We start from the raw sequence: 25,341 nt of genomic DNA on the forward strand, positions 1-25,341 counted from the left end.
AAAGAAAGAAAGAAAGAAAGAAAGAAAGAAAGAAAGAAAGAAAGAAAGAAAGAAATCTAGAATTGTTCCATGCTTGCAGTGGATTCAGCAAGATTGTGTTTCAGTGAAGATTTTCACTCCGTCCCCTGCCACAAACTGGTATGCCACTACTTCAGAAGTGGCTCAGTGTCCAGGAATGACATGGATCTTCATGATTTAGAGCTTTAAAAACTAATTTTCAAGTGTTTCCAAAAGGAAAAAGAATAATTTTAAAACTCAGTGCCATGTACTATTTCTGGGTGTTAAAGCCCCACAATGCTTTGGTGAGGAGACCATAAATAACAGTGAGATGGTCTAGGTAGAATTTAAACCCTTTGAACATAGTCCTCTCTTTTTGTCCAATGTCCCTCTCCAAGCTCGAGCTTGACAACATTTATATATGGGCAAATCTACTGTGTAACAGGGGTGTTTCTTGCTGTCCTTTCTTGAGCTTGATGAAGGCAGACCATGGGGGAAACTCTCTCCGTGTCTGATGTAGCACTTGTCACATCCAATCGAGTGAATTTGCAAGTAGGTATGTGTTAGATTCATCATGTGGTTATGGAAACACCACTTTTGGACAAGGCGAGGTTACAAACTCTACCACAGGTACCATAAGTGTTTGTGATCACATACGTAATGTCTGCCCTTCATCTCTTGCTAAACATATAGATGTAACTTTACTTCAGAAGGTAAAGACTGCTTTAGCTCACTGGTCAGTTGCTTTATCTGATATCCAGACGTTCCTGTGCATCTCCCTCTGCCTCAAATGAAGGCTTTCTCCCCCTTGCTTAACAGGACTGAGTTTTGAGGGACATGAAGTATGATCTCCTCCATATCCTCCAGATCTTCACTTCATCAAACTGGTAGGAGCCTGGGAAATAGGTGAAGAGGACCTGGGGTTGAGACACAGCCTGGAAAGCACCAAGTGACATAGTAAACACCTCTTGCATCATAATGCATTCTGAAAGCACAGAAGTTTTTTGTTAAGCAGATGTAGCTCCTCTCTCTGTTTCTCCTGTGCATTTCCCTGGTGCTGCAATGACCATTGATAGGAAGAGTTTGGTTCCAGAAGAGAGAGAGATGTGGTGATTTTTTGTTAATTCTTGAATTCTGAGCACAGCAAATAATGTAATAACATCATGCCTAGATTTCCAGAGTGATGTGCAAAATTGCCATTGCAAGAAGGTAACATGTTAGCTGGAGTGAGTAACAGCTACAAAAAATTCCTTAAGTCCATCACTTCGAGGAATGTATTTAATAAACATTCTGGGTACATAAAAAGAACATTAGGTAGACTAAAAATACCCTGTGAACAAAGTGTAACTGAAAAAAATGGGGTTTGGTATCTACCTGTGTTTCCTCTGGGAGAAATTGGAAGTCTTCTGTTTGTTTGGATTAACATTAGTGTCAGTGTTAGAGAAGTAGAAAACCACTGGTCTTGAATCTTCAATAGTTTCCAGCTGCAGTTCATGGACCTCTCTGTTGGGTGTGGGAAAGATCCTTACCTATTGTAAGTCTGCTGAAATTCATTACGCAGATGCCTGCAACTCTGCTAATATAATTTTAGAGCTGTGCAAGCTGGAGAAGGTTGGAAATCACAAGGTCCAGATGCTCAGCTGGTGCAAGATGATAGTAATGCATCTCAGCTTCAGCAGACTTGGCTCTCTATCCTTGTCTGTATCAGAAAAGATATCTCATCATTTGCCTTCGTGTAGTACTTTGTACTCACGGCTATTGAACACAACAAATTTAACCAAGAAGCCACATCTGCCAGGCAGACAAGACTGCTGCAGAGCTGCAATGTATCTAAGGTCAATGGTCGATAAATCAGGCAATGACGTTGACAGGCCTGATTCTCACAGTACCAATGAAGTCCATCGCTGTGTGCATTTCAGAGTTCATATATCCAAAAGGCTGAATAAAGCACAGCAAAAAGCCAAATACTCTCTCTTTTTTTTTTTCTTTTCTTTTTCTTTTTTTTTTTTTTGGAGGTGGAGGGAGGAAGAGGGACAAAGACTTTGTGAGAGAGAAGCTGGAGGGTGTTTGAGGATTTTTAGGCTGCCCTGAAGCAAATGAATAACCTTGTTCTGAATCAGCCTGACTACATAGAGTGTTTCTGAGATGTTGTAGCAACACTTCTGCCATCAAGGCTTCTACAATGGGAAAAAGTTTTTTAGTGAATTAATTTTTTTGCAGGGTTTTACTTTTCCCCAGAAATTTTCTTTCTGGTGAAGAAACCTGTTTCTCAGGGATATTCTATGAAGCCCACTGTTGGTGGTTAATAACTGCAGATTATGGGTTCTTTGTTATCTGTGGAGGAAAACTGCTCCTTAGAATGGGGAATCTGGGAGGATCACATTCATGCTCCCTGAATCCCTAACTGCATCTGTTTAATCCACCTCCATCAGCTAAAGAAAGTTATTCTCGTAGTTACGAACCTAGCATGAAGTTCCTCACAGGGACTGGGGTGGCACAAAGTAGATCCTCTGGGATTTTTGTTCAGGGCCACTTGCCTCCACAGAGGAATAGGTCTTCTTGCACTGTAAACAATATTTCAGATCTCTTGGGCAAAAGGCTGACTAGAAGATTAGCTACACAGAAAGCTCAGGTACAGTCATGCTGGGGAGGAAATGGCTTGTGAAGAGGATGGTGTCAAGTCAGGCAGCACATGGTTGTGCTTGGATAGGGGATTCTGGTTGCACGTCAGTCCCCCAGCCTGATCCATCAGGAACCCTGTGAATCACCCAAACTGGCTACAGCCCCCAGCAAGACTCGAAATGTCCCAAGGATGACTGAAGGTTTGGGAATTAATTGAAAAGGGCTGCAAAGGATGCCCCTCTCAGAAACCTACCTTCTTCACCAGGTTGGGGTCATCCAGTGGAGGAGATGGGGCTAAGAACTAAGAGCTCCAGCCTGTAACCTCTGGCCCATCACAGAGCTTGCAGCAGACTAGCTGGAGTTCAGCTTTTAGAGCAATTTCTTACCTTTCCATTTATCACTGGAAAAGGTTTTTTAACAAGGATCATGCCTCTAGCTCATCTCTGAATTGCTACATTACCTGCTGGTGAAGGTGCCACTCTTTACTCATAGGCCAAACAGTGACTATTTATAAATTATACAGCTTGACTTTATTACCCTACCTTTCATTTGTGTGTCAGAGAAAGCAAAGGCACCATAAAAAATGGGCCTGAGACAGCATTTGGTGGTGGTTCCTCTGAAAGGGGACTGTCATATTTGTATCCAGACAGAATAGATATCAATTCCTCTTATATAGAAAACAAGTTTAGGGGTGGAAAAAAAATGGTTAAAATGTATTCTGATTTGCTTTTGTCTTAGAAGAGTACATAAAGCAACACAGTGCTGGCAGAGTCAGATTTTAGTAAAGGATAAACATCTCTGTGTTGGGGAAGGGAAGAGGCTGTCAAAAGCTCCTTGCGAGTGGAGAAAAAAGAAAGCTCCATGTCTCCCACTTGCTGCCAGGAAAACCCTGAATTACCCAACACAGAACCATCGTTGTGAAGAGCTTTGCACTGCTTTAGGAGGAAGTTAGGGGAAAAAGACATAAAGATGGGAGTGAGAAAATTTCTCTTCTCATCCAGAGGGGTTGGAACTGGATGATTTTTAAAGGTCCCTTCCAACCCAAGCCATTCTATGATTCCAAATCCTCCTTTTTCCAGCTCTGAGAAAGTCTTTACTATTGTATGCTCAGCTCACGTTGTTACTCAACCTCCACACTCTTACAGCACTTTCATTCTTTCCTGAAGCCATGCTGACAGCACAACAATATCAGAAAGTGGCCCAAATTTGTTTCAAGGTCTCATCCTAGAAAGCAGTAGAAAACTTTGGCAAGGACTTTGCTCTAAAGACTTTGCAGAGTACTTGTACAAAGAAGAGCAGGGAAGCCTGGGCATATGGTAAGATAGCAGAACAAGCCAGATGATTTCCTCTGCGACACACCATGTCCCAGAGAGCTGAGCTTCCCTTGACAGGGTAGGAGGCAAGTAGGGATGGTGAAAATTCGTCCCTAACTGGTGAGAGCAGTGACACAAGCTCATTACAGAAGGAATACAGTCTCAGTCTTCCAATTTTCATTCCAATCTTGTGTTGGAATATTAACACTGAAATGTTCTCTGAACTTTAATTATTGTGAATCAAATTAGGCTCTATGCATTAAGTCTACCTTGCCAGGTCCTTATGTAACAGGAGGGTTCACATGCCTTGATGTAGGCCAGATGTTTTCTTCAGTGCATAAAATAAAATTAAAAAAATAAATAAAAATAAATGCTTTTCCATCTACTGAAAGTACATGCTTTATTCACATCTGTTGAAAAGATTAACAATCTCTCTTGAACTTGGTTTACTGCAACTCAGATTTGTAAATTACAAGCATTCCTTTTTTTCTCAGATATGTAATGAATTAAAAAAAATACTGTTGAGATTTTAGAAGTAGTAAAACTAAACAGCTCAAAATAGAAAACTTTGCTGAAAGTGAAATTTAACCTCAAAAGGGAACTTCATAACAATGAAAAGTTTTATTCCAAGGCTCTTCAGGTTTATCTGTATTTTGATGTTTTCAGCATTGCCATTTGAGAAATGGGAAAGTAGAGCAGTCTTATAAATCCTCTTCATCTGGGAAAATATTGAGAAAAAATGCATATCAGTTTGTTTTTCCAGTCACTCTCCTCAACCAGTCAAGCAGGGCGTCAGTTATCCATGCTTGGATTTCAGCACTTCTTTCACTTCAGCTCTTTGTCTCTGAACCCTTCCTTCCCAGCAAATAAAAATGTTTCTGTGGGACTTGCTGATGTCCCAGACCTGACCCAAACCCCAAGACTATTGCTTTGTGATTTTAAATTGTCCTCAAGCTCCTCTTTGCAGTGACTCCCAGTAGACTTTGGTTAGATGAAGATGAAGCGAGTGGGAAACACTAAGGAGGAGCAGATGTTACTTACTTAAATTTTCACATGATTTGTTGTCTTTAGACCATACAAACATTGTTTGGCTGTGTGGTCTTTGTGTCTTTGTTCACCCTTGCTACTCTCTTGAGTTGTTCTGACTGGACAGAAGGTGCAAGGTACCCATACCAAAGGTTAGGTCGTCTCTTCAGGTCAAATGATCCAGGGCTAAGGGCAAAGGCAGGGAGGGAGGAGGGGCAGCAGTATGGACATCTCCCTTCCTCATGTATGGATGCAGAGGGAGGTGAAGACTTGTGGTGTGAAGTCCAAGATAGTGGAAGAGAAGAACCTGGTGAACATCAACAGTAACATCAAGAGGAGGAGAGATCAACAACTGGAGGCAGGTTGCAGAAGTTAGGCTATTTAGGAACTGGCTGTTATTTTATGACCAAATCAGACAGAATCTCTCTCTCATTTCACCTCATCTGTCCTGCTGGGTCTTCCACAGGGTCTTCATGCTCTGGGCACACGTCTTTTAAGAAGGCACCCCTGAGGTCACAAGGGGTAGGAGGTGGGGAAGAAGATCCTCCATGTCTGCATCTGTCAACCAAACACATCCCATCAGGCAGAAGACAGAAAACATAAAAAGAGAAGCATGTTCCCCATTTCTCTTTCCAAAGTAAGTAAATCCATGCTTCCTTGAAGTGAGCCAAGCGAGGATTTTGTGAAAGGCAACAGTTACTAGATTTTGATTTAGGTGCTCAGAGAATCTAACATGAGAGACTGCGTCCGATTTCAAAGTAAACCTAAATACAGGAAAGTATTTTTTCAAATGAGCAGAATAACCCAGCATAGTGCCAGTAAAGAAACCACAAGCAAAGCAGAGTGTTGCACTGAGAACATAACAGCTCAGCAGCATAATAGCAGGTGCTTTCTGTTGAAATAGCTGCTGTTTGCTGCAGTTTGACAATGCTTGAGACTACTTAAATCCTTATTATCCATATTTGCAGTATTGTATGCAGTTTAGTTTCTACTAACAAGGTAAAAGGCAGACATTGACTTTATTCAGCTAGGAATATGACTGTCAAATGACTATCTCCACATAAATCCCCAAGCATGCTACCAAGTGCTGAGGCGAAGCTGAGTAGTCTTGGAAAATAAGGATGAGGATTTGAGGGCTCTTAGGTCTGTTCCAGACTCAGCAGGTAAGTCTGGGTAAGAATCATGGGACCCTGGGTCACCCTCGGGTCTCTTTAGCCTCTGTGAGAACCTGTAGAGATGTGGTAGAGGATGATACGTGTCCTCCTAAACTGTCTTACCAAAGGCCTGTCAGATGAATTCTCCCCTGCAGGCACCAATTTCTCCTGTCTCACTCTAATGGGAGGTCACAGTGAGTGGTGTAGAGCAGAACATCTCATTTCAGATTTCTAAAGCGTTAAGGGAGACAAATACCCCCATGTAACCTCTCCTTGATGCAGTATCTCTAAAATGAGAATAGTGATTCTGTGCAACTCAGCAGCAAATGGTTGAAGGCACCAAGAAATCCTTATGGGAGAATGTGAAATTCTTGATGAGGGTGTATGTCACTCCAGATTTCATAAAGCCGGATAAATTTTTGCTCACAAGATTTAATATCATTAGTAGATCGAGATACCAAGGATGGCGGTGAGCAGCAGTGCTTGGCCAGGAAAGCAGGACTGCTGAGCAGTTGAGCTGTGGTGCCTGTTCAGAGCCAGCCAGGAGGGACAGAAAGTTATTGCCAAAGGACAGCAGAAGGTGCTAGGGAACTTGCAAAGCAGCTCTTCTTCAGCCAGTCCCTACCTCAGCTATTGCTGCTCCGTTAAGCCTGTCTTGAGGGGTCTCCAAGTCCTCCTTTAATTATGGCATTGGCAGATTTGGTTGCCTTCTGTCCACATCAACCTGCAAGGTGACTTCACTAACATGTTTATTTGGAGGATGCAGCTGCAAGATTTCAGGGTTTTGGAGCCATTCTTGTTTACATTGTTGTCAATGCAGAGAGGCGAGGATGGTGTGGGTGAAACCCAAGGGAATCTCTCTGTTAATATCCTACCCTGAAATGACGGGAAGGTCAGAGCTAGTTTCCCTGCATCTGCCAAAATCACCCCCTTTTCCCATCCCTCCCCCTGCTCTGGGGACAGAAAAACCAGCCATGCCAGAGTCAAACCAGTCCTAGGGTTCATCAAAATGTTTCTAAAGAACTGAGTTTGTGCTGCAAGAAGCCAGATTGCACAAACATGCAGATGTTTGCAAGCAAACGTCCCAAGGAAGATTAAAATCCCAAGACACTACTTTTTTCATAGCTCACATCTCATCTGCTGTCAGGATGCTTGGGCTGCTCGCTGGAGATAAATATATAGACATGACCAGCAAAGACAATAAGAGGTGGAAGTTTCCAAATTATGCCTACTTTTGTGATAAGAAATAAGGTTTGTTCATAGGAGACAACAGAGGAATGATCCTCATTCATCAGGAATACAGCAATGCTTGAAATCCCAGTAGAGACTGGAGCCTTGATATCCACAGGAGTGATAAAACTCTGCTCCTAACCTAAGAACAGAAAGAGAACAGAAGAGAAAAGGACTTTGCTGCACTCCTGCATCTTATTTGAGTCAGACAGTGGGGACAACCCACTTCTGTCATCCACGTGTCCCTTTTTGATAATCCTATCCTCTTTTCCTTTTGTCATGCACCCTTGTTCAAGACTACAGCCCGACTTTTCTTTGCTCTAGGGAAGTTCACACTTTAAAACATTTATGCTGAATCACCTCTATCTTGTAACACTCCACCCAAAGAATTATCTCCGATAAATCTGTAAAACCCAGCAGGCCAAAAGACTTTTCAAGTCTCTCTTCAAGATTTACCTCCACATTGGGCTTTGCAGCATGTCCTGACATTCAGGAAATGAGGGCTGGAATAAGTGGCTCAGGGCTTCTCTTAAAGACCCGTGAGATCCTTGTAAATTCATAGCTCTCTTCTGCCATGATCCATAAAAGCAGGGTGCCTTATACAGAACCTGCAGACAGATCAGCAGGTAGGCAGATGCAGATGTACCTCAGTCTTATGTTCATCCTTCCTCTTCTCCTGGGAAATCAATTTGTGCATTCAACTAATATACTTTCATCCCCACAACATATACAGAAAAACTAGCATTTTTGTTATTTGCTTTTATTTTTGTTGTTGTTGTTGTTTTTTATTATTTTATTTGTACATCTGTAATGCAGTTATATAGCTTCCCCAGTTCCTCAGTCCCATGGGCCAAATTGGGTTAATTTCCCCATCAGTTTTATCAGCCCTCCATGCAAAAGTGCAGTTGCTTTATATGGATGTAGCTCCATGTCTTACAGCAGAGGGCTTTCTTTTCCAGCACAAGCATGGAAACACAGATGCTCAGTCCCCATTTGGTCCTCCTCTTCCCCAGTTGTATTTGGGCCACAGGACCTTGTTTGGGGCTGGTTTGAGTTTTGGAGCTCTCTGTATCTGAGTAGTGCCACTTTAGTGAACTGTCATGCTGATGGATGTTAACATCGAAAACTCCTGAACTGGGCAAAGCTGTTTTGGTTCTTCTGTTCTACGGCGATTTCAGTCTATCCCTACAGAAAAAGGGGTACAAGTTAAAACTAGAAATGGTCCTCTCCATATTTGCACATGCTACAGTCTTTCTTCTGCAGTTCTCTGCTTCTGTCTTTTTCACAGGTTTTGGAGTTCTTCAGCTTCTGTGCATTTCTTTTTTGCACCTGATGCCTCTATCCCTCCAGAGCTGCAAAGCTTTCCCATGGCCTCAGGCAAAAGAAATTGCAAAAATATTTTATTTAGCCTCTGAGGTGACAGGCAAAAATTGTGCTCAACAAAGATGTCTTCACAAACAGGGTCACAGAACAGTTGTACCCAATAAGCTGATCTTGGCGTGACTATTTATTTCAGCACAAACGAGCCTGCGATTCTAGTTATGTAGTCATTACGCAAAGGACTGTGTGAGACCTCAGTGACTCACGCTCAGTACTTCCAATCACCCCACGAGCTAGTCTCTTGATACGATTGACTAAACAAACGTAGTTTTCGTTTCACCCCACACATATAATTGCACATATAATGCAATGCAGCTATTCGTTAATGTCACTAGATCACACGTTGGCTGAGGAAAGAGCTCCCTTGGATTTTGGAAGGGACCCTGGGCTGCAGTCCTCGGTGTGCCTGTCTACCTGTTGTCTTTCCAAACAAGCCTGGCATAGGCAGCCCAGACAAGCGATTGAGTGCCCAGTGACTGGGGCGAGACTGCCTGGAGCCTTACATGAAATATGCCTGGGAGGAGTCCGAAGCTCGAAGCCAAGGCTGGCTAGGAAGAAAAAAAGGTCCTATTTTGGGTGTTCTCGCTGAACATTCCACTTGAAGGAATTTCCTCCTTTTAAGAAGGAACGTGAAATGGTCACACACCATTAAACTGATGACTTTATATTTTGCTTTTTGCTCATGGCCTATTTATAACCATAAATCTGCATAGCAGGTCAGGTGGTGAGGAATGTCCTAAAGACAACCCTTAATTATATCATTCTTGTTCATTTTCTTGTTCAAGAAGTGCTAGGCTGGGCACAGTACCAGCAATCTTCTCCCCATGATCTCAGGCACTTCCAAACTGAACATGCCCCAAGCAGCGGGAGGCCTTCAGCACTGCCTGTCCGTGATTTTTATTTTCTTGTGCAGATCAAGCACTGAAAAATTCACTGATCACATGAAAACAGAAAAGGTTGCAAAACATGCATAAAATACCAATCTGTAAGATGACCAAGAGAATGTAACACAGACAACACAGAGAAAGTTCGGCATGGATAAGATAGAGGAATAGGAAACCCACAGAGAGGTTCTGTTTGGTTTCCCTGTAACTAATGGTTTGCATAGACTTGAAAATTAGTACAAAATGAAGTAATATGTGGCTAACATTGGCTCCTGAATATCTTCACATGTATACATTCTCATTCCCTATTGACAGTGCCTCACTTCTAACACTCATGCAGCTTTTACAGCGCGGTGTCTATGGAGCCAAACATGAAACACATCAGGTGTTCCTCCATAGGCAGTAAGTTTTTAATTACTGTTTTTGGAAATCACAGTATCTTATTGATCTACTGAAACATCCAAGAACTTACCCATTTTTTTCCATTGTGAACTGCCATTTATGGATGCTTTTACACTGTTAGAAGTTGTTTAACACCATGCTGCAGTAATCTTCTCAACCTGCAGCTCCTTAGCTTACCAAAAACAGTGTGATGCTCTTTGCAGATCCATTGATTTTGATGGTCATTTTTATTGAATCCCAGGCACTGCCTGTGAATAAAGTTCAAGGAACACCCACCAAAGAGACTAGGCTGCCATTCCAAGAAAGAAGAGTTTTATGTAACAACATACAATGCAAAGAGTACGTAAAATAACAATAAAATAAAACTACGGTAGGGCAAATTTGCATACTATGATGGCATGAAATGTTTGCGGGCACAAAATGCAAGTGAAAATAACATAGATACATAAAATCAAAAAGTATTTCTAAGGGTACCTATAGGTAATTCATATACCAAGGCAGAAAATCCTGCTTTTTTATTTTTCCCAGCTATTTATGTCAGAAGTGTTGTGAATAAGCTATATAAACAAACAGGTGGAAAGTTATGCATGAAAGTTTCTCATCCGTCACAGGGTATGCGCTGCTGTTGGGCACAGATGGATTATGGCAGCTTGTATTCTCACCCACCCCCACGTCTCGTATTGTTTGACCAGAAGAGATAGGGAATGTTCAGGCACTAGCATGCCTTCGACAGAATTCACATTGCCTTGCAGCAGTGCTGTAAATCGCTGTGCTCTGCAGATCTCCCAGGAAGTGCTACCTGTGCTGATGTTACCACCTTGTGCACACTCAACTCCTCTGTCTTTGTCAGGCATGTAATAATAGCCATTTATCTGTCTGGAACCACCATAAAAGCAAAAACCCTTCACCAGCTGACTTTTAGAGCGTAGATTAATACTTCACATCATCCCCTCAGTCTTCTATAGCACTTCTTTCTCCAAGAAATGGAAATGCCCCCTCAGCATTGATTCACGAGGCATTGGACCCATTCCTGCCACTGTCTTGTTGGTGTCACTCTGACCATGTAGCCTGGCATCCTTCTCACAGGAGCTGCTCTGCTCCCACCCGTGTGTTCTGCTTGTTGGCCTGATTGTAGCTCGCAGGAGCTGTACGTGACTGGGCCAGATGGGAGAGTGAGTATTGCTGGGCAGAGGGCTGGCTCCGTGGGAAGGCTGATCTTCATGGCCTCTCTCATTTTCATTGTCCCTGGGATTTAGGGTGAGTTTTCAGACTGGCCTCGGAAGGGTGGAGGGGAAGTCAGAGCTATTCCGTAACCCCATGGGACAGCCACTGCAGGTATTAAGGTTTGTCTAGCCTTTGCCTTTAAATCCAGATGGCTTTATGATTTAATTATTAAATTTTTTGCGTATTTTTTTTCCCCATCTGGAAACCAAATCTGCACCAACAGTACAAGGAATGCATAAAACATTTAATTTATGCAATTGTGGAACATAATCAGTGGCAGAAGTGAAAGTGGTGACCAGGAAAACACTTCAGATGGAAAACAAAGCAGGCAATGACAAAGCTTTCTTTGCACAAAGAATGACAGTTGCCATTATCAGGCTCCCACTCAGATGGGAAAGGTTCATTGCTGTCTTGGTTTTAGGATAAGATTGCAACAGGAACCAGCCTGTAAGTCTTCCCTTCTGGCTCAGGGAAAGGGAAGCAACAGATGAAAAACGTCTTTCAACAGAAAAGTGGCAGGTTTTTGTGATTAGAAGCACTGATAGGGAAATGCCAGGTTGTCTACAAGCTTTATTTCAACTCCAGGTTGAACCAGCTTCTAATGATTACACAAAGGATACCCTGTGTAGAAACAAATAACTTTTATTGAGAAATCATTTTTTATTTTATTTTGGAGTACTTGGCAAATGTGCTTGATATTTGCTTTTGAACACCTTTTGTGTATATTAACCTCTACAGACAAGAATCTCTGGTGGCCCTTTGCTTTCCAAAATATCCTTCTATTTCTTTGCCTTTCTGGCTTTTTGGTTGTAGGGTGTCATGATGCAGTCATGATACAGTCTGACTGTGAAAACATCAAGGAATTACAACAAGAGTTATCTCAGTGATGGCTCCTGGAAATAACCAGAGCAGTTCTGGTGGACACAAGAGAGTATGGAAACAACCAAAATGAAATTACTTACTATGATGCAAACCAAACTGCTTTGATTGAGCTCAGAGACTATGTTATCCCAGAAACAATCATCCTCAGGATGATACCCAGATCCTGAGATAATTCCTCATTAGTATTTTGCATAAACAGAGAGAACACAGCAATAGGAGAGCAACAGAGTATCAAGGAAAATGGCAAGTTTTGGACCAAACACAAATGCTTTCTTTTGAGAAATAAAATCTGCCCTGAAGTGCAATGCTCAGAGTTCAATGAGTCCTAACCAAATTCAGATTGCCAGGGTGATTAAGGACTTTGCTGGAAATTGGAAACATCAGGCTGCTGACATCCTTGGGAAGATCTCCCTTTGCAGTGTGTATTCCAGCAAGCAGATGGAAGGGGTCGGGAAAGGTTGCATCTAGTGATATTTCATCCCAGGTACTGCAAAAAAAATGACCCCAGGAAACATAACCCTGGTCTTGTTCTGGGAATTGCTTCATATTTCTTACAAAATGTACAAGAAACTGTGTATTTGCCCCTCAGCCTGTAGCAAGACAAAGAGAAAGGACAAAGCAGTTTTGAAATCGGTTCGATGTGTTTGCCTGTGATTGCTGCAGGTGTGGTTTCTTTTTCTTTTTTGTTTTGTTTTCTTTTCTCTTCTGTTGATTTTGCTGTCGTGGTTTGGGACCTGTTAACTGCAAACAGATGTGGAATTATCAGTGCTTTGGCAGTGTTTCCCACTGTGCTACCTGCCTTGAAAATCAAGGACTAGTGCTCTAACTTCACTGGTACTAGGCTGATTTTCCTTTTCTTTTGGAAATCTTACAAATAGAAATTTATCCTAAGGTGACAGAGGAAGGTCACCTTCATAGGCAGAGTGTTCAGGACTCTTACAGTATTGGGAAACCAAGCTGAGATTTGCTCACCCTGTACCAAACCCATCTCTCCCTTGATCTCTCAATCCAAATGGCCATAGATGTGGTAACTATTAGAGGAAAAAGAAGAGGACTGCTGAAATAAAAACACAGACACTACAGCTACAGGGAAGTAGGAAGATATCCCATTGAAAACCCATCCTTGTACATCTTCTGGTATACACCCAGAGGTCTGCCTGCCTTGGCTTCCGGGAGACTTCAGATAGCCCTGCCCTTACGTTTGGCTGTAATGCTGGTTTTCAAAAGGATTGGCTTAGAAGCAGAAAGACAAAGAGGAATTCTGGATATTTTTTTTTTCAGAGTCTAAATGGTAGATGAACTCTTCTGGCAGTCTTGCTTTGATGGTAGGTGATGAGCAGGTGAGCATTTGGCTGAAAGCTTCAGAAAAAATCAAGCCGGTGATGCTATATAATAGAATATATGGATGGCAAAGAGCTGATCTCCTAGCTTATATTCCTCTCAGCATTGCAAAATTGCCATCAGCAACACATTTTCCAGAATCCATTTTCACGTTAGACAAAGGCTTGTGCTTTCAATCTGTGCAGTGAGGGAAAGATGAGAGAAGAAACAGCATCCTGTTTCTTGGGCAAAGGGCTTCTTGACGAGCAGAGTCTGAAAAACTGCTCCAAGGGCAGACAGTTGTTTTTCTTCTCTCACACTCACCTGTAAAGTCCAAGCTGTGAGATTCATAACACCAGGCACTCTTTGCTGGTCCACCATAGGATGGTGGCAGTGGTATATCTGGCAAAGTGGTGATAGAAGTAACAGCAACAGCCACAGGGCACAGAAAATGCAAGGTATGAAAGTGCTGGCAACATCTTTTTTTAGGTCAGCTAGTACAGCTGAAACAAGTGTCAAAATAGACCAACAACAAAAACATTTTTCTGGCTCATAGTCCAATTTTGAGATCCTGAAAGCTTCTTTCTTTTTAAACCATCTGGTAATAGCTAAGGCTGGGGAAAGATGCTAACTCTTACACAAACCACAGCCTAAGGAAATAAGTTCTTTGTTTAATACTTGATAATCTGACCTCCCTTCAACTACAGTCCCCTGCACCCTCCATTTATTAAATTCTGTTATGAAACTTAATTGGGCCAGAAATCCCTAAGTATATATATTGCTTTGCAATTATAGAGATTAGCTGAAGACCTTTCCAACAGAGGCACTGATCGCAGAAATCCTAGGAGCCAGACTCACCCTACTTGATTCATTAATGTGCCTTCTGTAGTCATTTATGCCTGTGCCAGAAAAGTGGGGAAGGCTGGGCCACATTCTGCTCACAGCCTCTTTAGTAGAAGGGCAGAGTAATATCAGCCCCACAACTGCAATTGTGTTGCAGTGGTGTAACCGAATTGGGATTTACTCCAGGTGGTACCACCAGAGAATCAGACACAGGATGCAGAATCAGGGACATCTTTAAACTGTCTTTCTCCATGTGTATGTCCAGTTACTTTGGCCCACTGACATTAGTGTTGATTTATGCCATAAGGCATGAAAAGAAAAGTGCAGGAGCAAAAGCAAGCACCAGGTGCTCCTGAGAGAGCAGAGCTCATTTGTGACAGAGTAAATTATTCACTTCAGTGCAGGTCTGAGTAATTCACCCCCTGGATCTGAAAGTACTTCTCGGTCTAAATGAAGATCAAACTGAGAACATTCAATGTGTGCTTAGATTAGCAGAGAAGATACTGACCCTATCCTTTAAATCTCTTAAGATGCATAATTAGGTTCTGGAGTTACAATGAGAACTTTTGAATGGAACTAAGGTTTGGTTTCTTTTTTTGTATTATTTTATTTTTTTCTTTATAACAGCAGGAATTAAGGGCAAGTTTGGAAGTGTGGTGGCAAACAACCTCTTCTCTTCTGAAGTCTCACCATCATGTCTGGGTGATATGGCTGAAGGTACTTGCTTAAGAAAACACAAACTACTGGAATCGGTTCAAAAGTCAACAGAGAAAGTCCTTCCTCCACTGTCAACTAGAGGTTAAGCTAGACACGATATTGCCTCTTGTGATTAAATACTGCAAAATCCTCTAATATAGGGCTTGTCTGTGTGCTTTCTGTAAACAGGGGCATACTTGCTCTGCTACTAGTCCAGGCTGAGGCATGAATCATCTCCTTTCCTAGTGCTGTTTGGCCATGCTAGCAACTAACGGTGCTCATGCTGCAGTGCCCCATCATCCACAGAACATATGAACAGCATCAGAGTCCCACTAGCTTTATTCAAGAGTAGAGTGGGGGACCATTTCCTCCCCCTAACCACATATCATTAGGCTATTTTCAGGAACTCCAGGACTTTGAAGTAACAGCAGATACTTTAATAAACTTATCAGTTACCTTCAGGTTGTTGTCTACAAATCCCAGGGGGAAATGTGGCCTGTGGCCTGCTTCTGAGCCCATGAAAAGTAATTAGGAAATCAAAGCTATTGTCAGCAAGCTTCAGTGTGCTATTTTAGGATCTGCCACTCTGCAGAAAACGTAGAGATACCTGAAAAAAAAAAAAAAAAAAAAAAAAGGCTGAGGACTTCTGCACCAGGGAAAGTCTACAACAGCCAGTGTCTCTCTTTGTATAGCTGTAAACTCTAATAGATTTTCTTCCCCCAAGAGCACCACAACCCCTGGAGGATAACTGCACTCCTGCCACTGATGGACAATCTCTGGTTTTCACCCACTGTGACATTCTGTGAAAAACACCAAGCACACTGTTTTTTTCCTTGCTGTTTTTAAAACTTCCCAGCAGAAATGACAGATCTAGGGTTTGGATCTCTTTTGCTGTTAAGTGTTTTTCAATGTCATTTACAGCCGGTGCTGATTTCCATGAGATACGTGCTATCAGACTTGTGCTATCAGACTTGTGGTTGCTTCCTCCTCTCTGGGTTACTGCTTTGTCTTTAACTTGTAACTGAAACATCATCCCCTTTTGTGCAGAAATGGTTTTCTCACTCCCCTGTGCATTAGACGTTTTGCTGCTGGAACAGTTAATTTCTCTCCACTGCCATCTCCCATAAGTTGCTTTCACAAATGTTGACTTAGGATGTCTGAAAGACTCTGTGCTGATTCCTAAATCTACCGAACTCAAGAAGGCACAAGCATTGTGGCAACCAAGGTGTTACTGTGGCACAACAGATCTTCCCTCATTTACTTGGGTACCCAAAAGACCCAGGCAATTTGAAATTATCCAGCATTTTAAGGAGAAAAGAAGGCTGCAGGAGAAGTGTCACAGTGTCGAACCTCAGCTATAACTGTATCAACAAGAGCTGATCTCTTCTGAACCTAAGCCTTTGTGGGCTTAGTCTTTGCAGAGCCATCAAGGCGGATTCTGACTGCTGCACAGGGCCAACTGAAATCAGCACACCCAAACCCTCCTGAAGCACAGGGGAACTGAGGGAGATGAAGTTGCTTCCTCCTAATGATTCCAGCAGCCCAAACCCAGATTGCAACAATTGCTCTTTTCCTGTTTCAGCAAGCAGAGGATGCTGTTAAGTGCAGAGAGACCATTCATCAAGACTGGAATACCTGTGGTGGGTGAACTTTAGAGGACTAATAATCTTGTCTCTGCTTGCCTACAGGTGTAGGAAACTTCCTTAAGTAAGGAAGAAAGTGGGTTGCAGACACAGGGCAGAGAAGTAGACATGCTGACGTATGAACTGCATGTTCTGCTTTTCACTCTTCAGTATTTGTAATCTGAAAATAGTCAGACTACTCCAAGTAAGGCACAAAGACTCTAGAAGTTCTTCTGTATCAAGATGAAGTCCCTCAACAAAGGGGCCATCCCCAATAGACCATTAAATCTACCACTTAAACAGAGATTCACAAAGTCTTAATCAACTGAGGAAGGGGCCTGACTAAGGATGAGTCAAGCATAAAAGGATAAATCTTCCTTGGTCGGGACCAGTGTCATATATTGATAATCCTGGGAAGATGTTTCTTCTGTGAATTTTAATTCCATAAATTCCTCCACCTTTTTTCTGAAGCCATATAGGAGTTGAGCATCCGTAGCATCTTAAGATGAAGACTGCTGCAGGTGACGGCATGACTTATAAAAAGAATTTTTCTTTTATCTGTCCCCTCTCAGTTTCTTTTCACACTGTTGCTAAATAAATAAATTAATAAATAAATCCCTTCTTGGGCTCTTTGAAAACTGCTTTGTGTTAGATATGAGAAGAAATTAATTCTCTCTGCCTTGAAATGGGCGAACTTTTGTCTACACTCCCATATTCAATCTAGCAGACTTCTCTTTAAGAAAGTCAGAAATGAATTGGAGGAAGTCCAGGGTTCAGCAAGAGTGGTAGGTGTGTTAAAAATTGACCTGAATGAATCAATGAAAAGAACTGAGCTTTTTCAGTCTGGAAATAAGAAGACTGAAGGGATGATATAATAATCTGCCTTTCTGAAAAAAAATACTGCATATAAAAAGACTGTGATAGTTGTGCTTTGTGTCTGAAAAATACTCTTTGGGGCAGGACACAAAGTAATTAGATTCCTTTGCAGGAAAGGAGATGTTGGTTAGACATGCAGGTGATCTTTCTGACTATAAAGCTCTCAGCAAATGGGTTTGGAAGGGTGGGAATCCCCAAGCCCTGGAAAAGTGCAGAAAAATGGCATGACTGCAGACAGATGGATGGCCTTGGGTCTGCTCCCACCTCACAGCCTGCCTGGCCACCCCGCTGTTCCTGAAGCCCTGACTGCGTTCAGGGGGTGATCAGTCTTTGGTAGAGTCACTTTAGCTCTTCTGCCAATCTTTCACAAAATGGTATTTTCATTCTGAGCATGACTTTTTGATCAGATGGACTTGCTTGTTTTCTCAAAACATGGGTGCGGGATGAAATAATCTCAAATTTCTGTTTTTCTTCTTTTTTGCTTGGTGAATTTCAATATAAAATACTTACATGTGTGCCTGGCAGGGTGTCATTTTCACTAACTTTTGCATCCTCCTCATTTTTCTTTATAAGGGAGCTCATTGTCTTTTTAAAGGGAGAGTGTACAAACAGACCATGTTCTTCCACTTCAGAAGCAAAACAGATACTTGGAAAAAGAAAAAAATCTTGGGTTGTTTCTTTGTTCCGTTTAATTTGTTTGGGGGAGGAGGTCAACGTGCAGTGACGGGTTTTCTTTGTGTTGAACACCAGGATTTCATTCATCAGTGCAGGTTTAAAACTCCTGCAGCTTTGGTTGCCAAGTGATGCTGCAGTTGTGCTGGGCAAGCTGGTCTCTAGGCTCTGCTCCCCTTGCCTCTGTGGTTCTCCGAGCCCAATACACCCCATTCCTGCCCCAGATGCCTCTCTGAAGAGGCTCCAACCAAGTCATGCTCAGGGGAGCCAGCTGGCCCTATGGGTAGCACTCACCATCCATCGAGCAGTTTTTCCTCGTCTGCAGGCAGAGATATGAAGGTGGGCATCATCCTAGGGGCTTGGTTCAGCGTCTGTCCTACAGCTGGGCCACAAATTTTAAACACCACCTTCGACTGCTCCCTATTCTGAAGACCAAATTCCTCCTTCTCCCCATCCCTGCTCTCTGGCCCACCATCCAATCCTGAATGTGATAGAGGTTTTCCCACCCCACTAAATTCAAAATGATCTTTAACAGCACAAAACCAATTTGCTCCTCTTTGTGTCATACTTTCAGGCTACCTTGTAACCTCCTGAAGGACAGATATTTGCCCTCATATGGGGCTTTGGGTTTGGAAACCTCTTTGAAGGTTTCAGTAGCTTCACCTGCTTGCACTTCACCCCATTGCAACACATTTTGTTATTGTGCTCTCAGTTCATCTCCAAATTTTCAGTCCGCAGACCCAACACAAAAACCTGCCAATGTTATGTCAATGGCCTTCAAGCTGATTTTCTGGGGGAGCCACTTCTTTTTACCCTGCATCAGTACAAATCTTTGTATAACAAACAGAAACTCACTAACAGCAAGCTCTCTGTTTTTCTTCTCCATAGATCCTGTAATACTTCAGGGACTCCCTAACTTCCAGATCAAAGTGAAAATCATTTCGGATTGTGTTGCAATAGATATGATTACTCAACTATAACTTGTCTACAACTTTTAAAATCCTCTAAAGATTCAGCTTCAATAACAATTTGTGGCAATGAGTTACACAGATGGCTCATGTATTGTTAAAAAAGCACCTGGAAAAAATACCTCCCAGATTAGCTGAACAACCAGCTACTATTTCTGTAGTGTGCTCAGTGCACCGTCATATTTTTTGTACCATTCAATTACATCTCTTCCTGCTGTTATAAACTACATAACCAAAGGCTTTAATTTTCAGTCTTTCCTTGTGAAGCCCACCTTGCAGAAATATTAATCATTTCTGACAGTGTCAAAAGAGGTTGGTGACTTGTGAAATAGGCTGTACCAGCCCTGAAGAAGACAATCTTATTGAAGCCGAGTTATTGATGACACAATGGTGTTTCTAGGTCTGAGGAGTTTCTTGGAGCTTCAGACATTGTGAGAAAACTTTTGCAGAGCTCTGTGAAGTCTCCAGACCTGTGGAAGGCCAGACATTCAAGAATTCCAATGATGTCTTGCAGACATATAAAATAGCTCCAGTGAGGGTATCATTCATTTGCCAAAGGACTAAATAAAATGAAATCCATTTACATGGTATTGACTTGTAGTAACAAGGGAGTTTCTGTTCTCTGCTCTAGAAAACAATGGAAATCTTATAGCGTCCCAGTAGAGGAGGGAAACTGAGGAAAAAATACTATGAACTAGTTCTGTTGCTTTTCAGCATACTTTCCTAAGGAAATAAGGCAACGCCATCACACTGTGCATGTCATCCACCTTCTTGTGACAGCCCTAAAACAATTTAGCCCTTTTTTTTTAACAGTGTTCACACAATTTGACAAGCAGGGTAAAGTCTGAAAGATATTATGTCATATAGAAGATAAAAATTTTCATTAAAGTACTAGGTGGAACTGATCCCCAGTGCCTCTGTGATGCAACTGGAGCCCGTAGCTTGTTTCACATCAGATATTCTCCACTCAGAAGAGCTGGGCAATATCTGGGCTCCCTCTTTGTATCTCCTCCATCTGAGCAAGATTCTCTCTAACCACACGATTACTATTGCTCTTTAGGGAAACAGAGCTTTTATTTTCTGCTGATCCTTTTTAGCCCAGAACGGCAAACTGCTATGTACATGATAATGTGAGCTAAAGGCTAAGAAAAATTAAAGCATAAGCAGGAGGAGAGCATGGCTTTTATCTTTGCCTTGTTATTGTTCACACCACTGTCTTTCTCAGCACTTCTCTCCCACTTGTCTGGCAAATTAAAAACATAAGGAGATAAAATAAAAGATTTCATTTCCAAAAGTTCCCTTTTTTTTTATTGAAAATGGTTTTCGAGCCCTTTCTGTTCTGTTGCAGATGGGACTCCAGCAGTCATGCTTTCTTCCAAGCATGAAAGGGCTTCAGACATTCAAGAGCTCTGCTAAACATTTGCCACATGATGCAGAAAATCAATAATAGCATTTTGGAGCATCTCCAAAGCAGAACAATCCCACTAATGGCCAGGTCAGCATGCACAGTCCTTATAGCCTGGCATTGTCTCTGTTTCACTTCTGTGTAAACCGAGGTGCAGAAGACACCTGTGAATTTATTGCAGAATAAGCTAATACTCTTGAAATAGAAAGCGTATCTGTTACTGCCCTAAAGGCTGGTCTAGCCTTTTGCAGAGCTGAGCTCTATGGCTTCCCTCCATTGTTTTGCTCTGCCCTGTGCCCCTCTGCTTGGAGAGGCCATGGGCTGAACTGGGAGGCATCTGCCCGAGAGTCCTGCAGTCGTGCAGTCAAGTAAGAGTCATGCAGTCAGACAAACTCCCAGCCCCAAGGCGATCAGTCGGTTCTGAGCACCCAGTTGCCCACAGATATCTGGTTGTGAGGCACACCTTGCACCATATTTATGTCTTTTCTTCCAAACAGGATGATTTTGTCTGTCCTACCTATTGGGGAATGATTCTTAGCTGATGGCATCCCCTTAAACTGTGCTGTCTAGGAAAGCACCATCACAGGGTAAAACCACATCAAGGAGTGTGCAGGGCTGGAGGCTGAGCTCTGGGATTCTCAGTGACTCAGATGAACACAATCCACCAGTATATGATAGCACTTCCAAACTAGGTCTTTGTACGGCACAGAGATGCTCAGACAAGGATGAACAAATCCTGGCTGTCTGCAGTAATGCATGGTGGAAATGTCTTCTGCTTGCAGTAGCTTCTTCAGTGAGGGGATTTTTGTTAACTCCAGTTTTGTCCCGGAGACATCTGTCATGAAAAGGTGGCCAGGCAAAATCACAAAGGGTGCATTTGTCATTCGGGATCAAAGACACACCGGCAGAAAGCAGGACTTGCCCTGAGGTTTTATATATCTCTGCTGCTCGTTTCTGCTTCCAGAGACCCCTGAAGTAAGGGAGAAAAAATAAAATAAAATAATAATAATAATAATCAAAACCACATATGGTCTCTATTCTCTTATCATGTACAAGAGCGGGGAAAAACACAAGTCACCAGTAAAACCAATGTCTCTTCTGGGGGAAAAATAAAAATAAAAAAATAAAAGAATGCATCTTTTAGAGGCTGTTGACAGACACCAGGGAGGGTTTGTAGTGCTGTGTGGTCAGAGATGCCCTCCCTATTTATAGCCATCGACAATACTGAGGAGTCGGATGAAATGGGAGGCACAGAAGTGACAACTTGACAACTGGATTTTTAAAGCTAATGAAAGCGTATTTAAGATGGGGATGGGATGTACCCAGTGCTCTGCTTTAAGTGCCTCTTAACATTTCTGAAATGAAGTAGTGACTTTTTGTGTGCCAAATTGTGGGTTGATTTTCTTTACTCTGATCTCCATGTCCTGCAGCTTTGGGCAAACATTGCCACAGCATTAAATGAGCAGAAAAGACCCTGTCTTATATCTATCAACATTTGATTAAAAATAATATAGAATAAAATAAATAAAATAAAATAAATATTCAGTAGAGTCAAAAAGAAGTTAGCATTGAATGCCACAAGTACTGTTTGCCTTGTGTTGCAAAGGAACTCATGGGACACATTTGCAATGGCGCATCACAATCTTTATGGTCCATGAAACATTCATTGTGACTACTTCAGGCAAGCAGTCACCTCCCCAGGGGTCTGTGCATATGCATAAAGCTAATTTTCAAGCTGTCTTTCCCAAATTCTTCTGCCATTTCAGGGCTGCAGCTCCCCCTGATCTGTGCCCACTCATGGGCAGAACCTGGCAGGCCGTGGAGGTCATTGCGCCACAGGGCACTGATGATGCAAAGGTGTTTTAGATGTGACTATGGGATTGCTATCACCAAGTGCCAGAAGGGCCTTTCCGGCATGGAAAACCACCATTTTTATGTCAATGTGTTACAGAGCATTTATTTATAAGGTGTGCTGTGGGGATTGTAGGGTATTTTTTGCTTTCTCAGACAGTGGTGCACAGTGGGCAGTGTGTTGCTCAAAAGACTCAGTTGTTTTTCCAGCACTGACAATGGCAGAAAATACATGACCAGGGGCAATTCACTTCACCAGCAAGAGCCTCAGTTGTTCTACTGTTAAATGAGGTAAAGAACTTTGCCTTATTTTTGATGAAGCAAAAAGTTGTGAGATCTACTAATTAAAAAAAAATCAACATCAAAAAACAGTTTACTAAAGCAAGCTCTTTTAAAGCACTCTGTGGATAAATATTCCTCAGAGGCAGCAAGAAAGAGAGCAAAGAAGGCAGCAACAAGTTTAAAAAACACATAAATGCTATCTCTAGCTTTTCCCCTGCTCTTCCTCTGCTTTTTCATACATCCCCAAAATTTCTACTTTTCTTGAAAACTCCCAAGATATGACTTTGCTCACAGGCAGACATATTTATTTAAAAATAGGGGCAAGAATTATTCTGACTTTCAGAAAATAAAACAAGGGTCTTTGGGCAAAGAGCAAATGAAATATATGTGAAAAGTCATCTCTTTCCACTTTTCTACTGAATGAGAGAGGTGCTGGAGGCAGAAAGCAAAATGAAGCTTAGCAAGATCCTTGGTGAGGAAAAGTTTCCATTGTAGACTCAGGCTGGGTTGAATTTTGGGAAATTCTTTTGTGCAGACTGGGAGGAGGAAGGGGATGGTGTGTGAAGAGGGAAAGGGAGGTCAGGACTTTCTCATAGGAACCCTGAGCAGGAAAGGACCTCTCAGGTCGTGGAGTCGTGTCTGGGGTCTCCCATCCCCCCACATCCTCTAGACCCCATCGTCAACCCAGGAAGCTCCACGTCATGCTCAGCTACCTTAGTCTAGGGGGGGTGTTATTATGTAGTCATCAGTAATAGTATGTTGTGACGCTATCATATAGGCACCGTCCTGAAAAACAGTAGAGATGTTACAGCTGAAGCAATTAAGATCCTTGACTATTTTTTTTTCTTTTTCTTTTTTTCTCCTTTAGAAATCCATCCAGAATTCTCTACGTTAATCAACAGCATTAAGGAGGCTCTCACCTGCCAGGAAATGCTGAACTTTGACTTCCATGAGAAAACAGAAATCTGAGCGTGTAGATCTCATCATGTGAACACATCCCAGCACGGACTTGCATGAGCTCATTACCTGTTCTCTCTGGAGCAATGAAGCGCAGCTTTCAAATTGGTTTCCTGCAGTTTTGCCCTTTTTTTTAGCCATTTCAGAGTCTCACCCAAATGGATAATAAAAGAATGTTATGACTGTGCATGCAAATATAATTTAAGGTAACAACTTTCTGAGCCTATGTTTAGTTCAGGTACCACCAGGGATGCTTCTGTTGCCTGGCCATTTCCCCATTCTGCTGGAAAAGGTTAAGCTGAAGGGACAATCATGATTGCTAGGTTGGATGGCTGATGGAAGGGACAAATAGCTTTGGATACATGTCTACTCTTTTGGACAACTGATGGATCGAAACCATTTCAGGGATAATCATTATCAGCATATCAGAATAATTAGTCTCATTTTCCGGTGGATAACAGCTACTTACTACAGCTCAGCACTTTGTGGCACAAAGCCATTTTTCTAGCTGTTTAATGCAACCAGTCATTGACCCTTCGGGGGTCTGCCCAGAGCTGTTCTGCAGCCCAGGCAATTGGATCAAATCTAACTGCTCTGGACTGAGACCAAGAAATTCCTCTGTAAGTGCTACATGGGTGAACCTCTCTAAAATGGATTCCAGTGTGAATACCAAGACCTGGTGCTCAGCTGCTCCATGATGTTGAATGTATAAACAATTTAAAATAACAGAGTGAATGCTGTCGGCCATGCTATCTTTAAAAGCGGTCTTTTGCTGGGACAAAAGTATTTTGGTTGACAGGGCTGGAGCCTGAGACCCTTAATGTATTCTCCATATGTATAGAATGTAAAGAAGTTGCATTTCCCTAAAATGCAGGAACTTCCAGGCTTGGCCTAGAGGGACCAACATGACCATAATTCGGTGTGTCTGTATCTGCTAGACTAAGATAGGTTTTACCCCTGCACCTGAAGTGCCAAGGATTTGTAAAGCACACAGGAAGTCTCAGGGAATTTCCAGATTCCACATTGCTCTCAGAAACACTCAGTTCACCCGCACCCAGGTAATTAGGAAGCTAAGACCCTTTACATAAGAGTTCGGTCACCATCATTTATGTGTTTATCCTTCAGTGCTGGTTGCTGAAACACAGGCTTTGAAGGGTAAAAAGTGGTATACTTGGAAAGCCGTGAATATTCATAAATTGAAACTGGAGTTGTGACCCCATCTTTTCACCAAGACATCCATCTACCCAAGAAATTGGCTGCCTGCACAAAGGCAGGACGCTCCAATATTGACTCTTGAACACCTCAGAGACCAGAACTTGATTTATTCCAAGCGCATCTTCATGACAGTTAATTGAAATGTTTGCTGTACTTATTAGCAACAAGAAGACAACTCATGAACAGAGGAAAACAAGTCCTAGTCATGGTACTCTCTTCCATGGGTTCCACCATATGGAGAATATGAGACTTCTTTACGTCTTCCCAACTGGAAGCTTACCAAGAGCCCTGTCTCTCCCTGTCCGCTCTGCAATCATTTAGTAGGACTCTCATTTTCAGATTAGCTCTCTCTTCACTCTAAGAGCTCATGAGAGATAGTGCTACTCCTACCTGTGCTCTAGCATGCAGACAAAATTTCTCCAAGCAGGTTGCTTCACTTTCCATTGACCTCCTTCTATTGTGTGCTCCTCAAAGGGCTGCTTGAAGAATCGGTGGAGGCAGAGTTACAAGTCATCAACAC

At 42.3% G+C, this 25,341-nt stretch overlaps 1 long non-coding RNA gene across 1 annotated transcript; it reads left to right on the plus strand.

Annotated features, from left to right (window-relative positions):
* Window positions 1-823: 823 nt before the first annotated feature.
* LOC121069934 lies at window positions 824-23,819 on the plus strand. The gene is made up of 2 exons (XR_005819771.1): window positions 824-954; window positions 23,518-23,819. It is a non-coding gene; the product is annotated as an uncharacterized LOC121069934 (long non-coding RNA).
* Window positions 23,820-25,341: the final 1,522 nt, after the last annotated feature.

The sequence above is a fragment of the Cygnus olor genome, chromosome 4 (genome assembly GCF_009769625.2).
Source record: "Cygnus olor isolate bCygOlo1 chromosome 4, bCygOlo1.pri.v2, whole genome shotgun sequence".
In the NCBI taxonomy this organism is placed as follows: Eukaryota; Metazoa; Chordata; class Aves; order Anseriformes; family Anatidae; genus Cygnus; species Cygnus olor.